Genomic DNA, 2,534 nt, shown 5'->3' with positions numbered 1-2,534 from the left:
CGAATGATCTTTTATGTAATCACGTTTTAGTAACGAAAAGTAACGATTCTATACTCGTTACTTCTAAGGAACGGTAACGCGTCACTTTTTACAATCGATAACGAGTAACGGTAACGAGTTACTTTTTTCAATGGATAACGAGTAACGGTAACGCGTTATTTTTTAGAAGTAACTGTCCCAACCCTGGCTATTTTTCTTTACAACTGAAAATCATACACGTCTACTGAGTCCGGACCATTGCTTCTCATGCGCGTTCATTAGATTACATATATTAATCAATCACTCAATACCTATTGCGAATTTTGCAAAATGGTACAAGACTTTTCTCTTCAGATTAGTCCAATTTACCTTCACACTTCGGGTGTGTCAAAATTTTTTCAGACACTTTGTATTTATGCGTACATTTATTAAATTATTTATAATATGTGTATATTACATTATTATATGTGTATTTATAATTATTTACGTGAGGATCTGAGCCAAGATTTGTTTTGCGCGGATCGACGGTTGCACAAGTCCTGTTCGCCTAAATCCTGTTTGCGCAAACAATGTTTAGATCCTGATCGTCATAATCGTCATTGCACCATAGACCCAGATCTCGTTGACACATCAATTTATATTGCAGAGATCCCGATTGTCCATTACAATTATTGCACAGATCTCATAGGTGGCTACATATAGCATGGAACATAGTGCATGTGAAAAGTTGTAAATTCATACAAAATGTTGCCACAACAAACGACGGCTAACATTGAGGCAAAATCTGTATAAGTTTACACCTTTCCACGCAAAGCGAGGTTCGGAAGAGATGCGGGAGAAGGGCAAGACCCTTTTCCCTGCGGGGAGCGCAGTTTTTTCTGCTTATACGCTTACAATACGAACAAAAAGAACATAAAAAAAAGTAACGAAATATATATAGGGTTGTAAGAGCCGATCGCAGGATGTTTGTGCAGATATATGCATGTATACATATATATGTATGAATACATATACGTATTTACAATTAAATTTTTACAAGTGAGTTTTTTTAAATTAGTTTGGAAGTTATTCGGGGTCCTTCATACATCTGATGCAATCCTAGCATCTATATGAATTTAAGAATTGAAATCTCAATTCAAAAAACTCACTTGTAAAAATTTACTTGTGAACACGTAATGTATTCATATATCCGTACAAACATCCTGCGATCGGCTCTTACATCCCTATACATATTTCGTTAAATTTTCAAGGAGCTTAAAGACTCTTTATTAAGTAATAAAAAAAGTAGTCTTCTTTTAATATACGCATGATTTTTGTGCAAACGGAGTCTAGACAAACGGGATCTGTGCAATAGTCGATTTGCACAAAAGAAATCTTAGTAATTGGTGCCTTGCCGTTATTTACATTTAATTAATATTATAACTTTGTTTTCTTTCTTTATTTTCTGTTCTGCGCACATAATTTTTCCGCACTTTACTTTCATTCACATGTTTGCTTTTCTTACAATGCGTCCGAAAAGCTACGTAAGAGACAAAAGTATATTTTCCCACTCTTTGTCTAGTCAAAACTTTTGTAATTTTTTTGCATATTTCAGATGTATGTTGAAATATTTCTTTAGAAGGCATGTATAAAAAAAAACCTAACACTTCTCTATTTAACGTTTCACTCCGATTACGACTAAAAGGAAGAGATTAAGAAATTAGATTAAGACTAAAAGGAAGTCAATTGGCTCAGCAATTGTTGAGATATGATGAATCTTAAATTTGTTAAATTGAAGAAACCGTCTGACTCGCGTAATGAGTCACGTCCGGTCTTGCTTCGCGTGAACTTGGCGCGAGGCACCGTGTTTCTTGATTATTAAACCTAAAAATAATTTTTCTACATAAAAAAAAAAAAAAAAACATACGGCGCGGAGAGTAGATTCTGAGAAATATAATTAGTAGTTACACAGAGAGAACGGTTTCTTTAGATTTAACAAATTTTGTTCAATCCAAATAAATTATTTTATTGGAATAGTCCAAACAACCTTGATTTTGAACTAAACATTCCGAATGTATGAATTTCAAAGTATTTTGTTAAGTTAAATAAATCTAGATCTTCAATAAAAAAACTTTTTCGCGGCACACAACTTCGAGATTTTAGTCGAAGTAATCTTTGGAGGTCCGATTCAGCTTGCCAATCAACCGGTGAACTTCATTGAAAGAGACTGGACCTGAAAAAATCTTAAGGGGAATTCGAACTCAAGACGCTTCTGTTGTATTCGCAGCCCCTGCACTTAGTCCGCAAGACTACTTGTTCCTTACCAAAATGTGATTATTTTTATCTACTTATTCTAAAGCTATCCTATACGCATTTCATTTATTATTTCTTTAAATTATTATTTTCTTAAAAATATTACAGTGCAATGTATCCAATAATGTAATAACAATTAATAATTAGTTAGGGGGGTATCCGGGGTCTTTCATATGTGAGATGCAAATCTAGCATCCCGTATGATTTTAAGAATTGAGAATTCAATTCGAAAAACTCACTTGTAAAAATTTACAAGTAAATTC

This window comes from Pseudomyrmex gracilis, unplaced genomic scaffold (assembly GCF_002006095.1).
Source record: "Pseudomyrmex gracilis isolate BER0280 unplaced genomic scaffold, ASM200609v1 scaffold_253, whole genome shotgun sequence".
Taxonomy (NCBI): Eukaryota; Metazoa; Arthropoda; class Insecta; order Hymenoptera; family Formicidae; genus Pseudomyrmex; species Pseudomyrmex gracilis.
Note: the sequence above shows the minus strand (reverse complement) of the source record.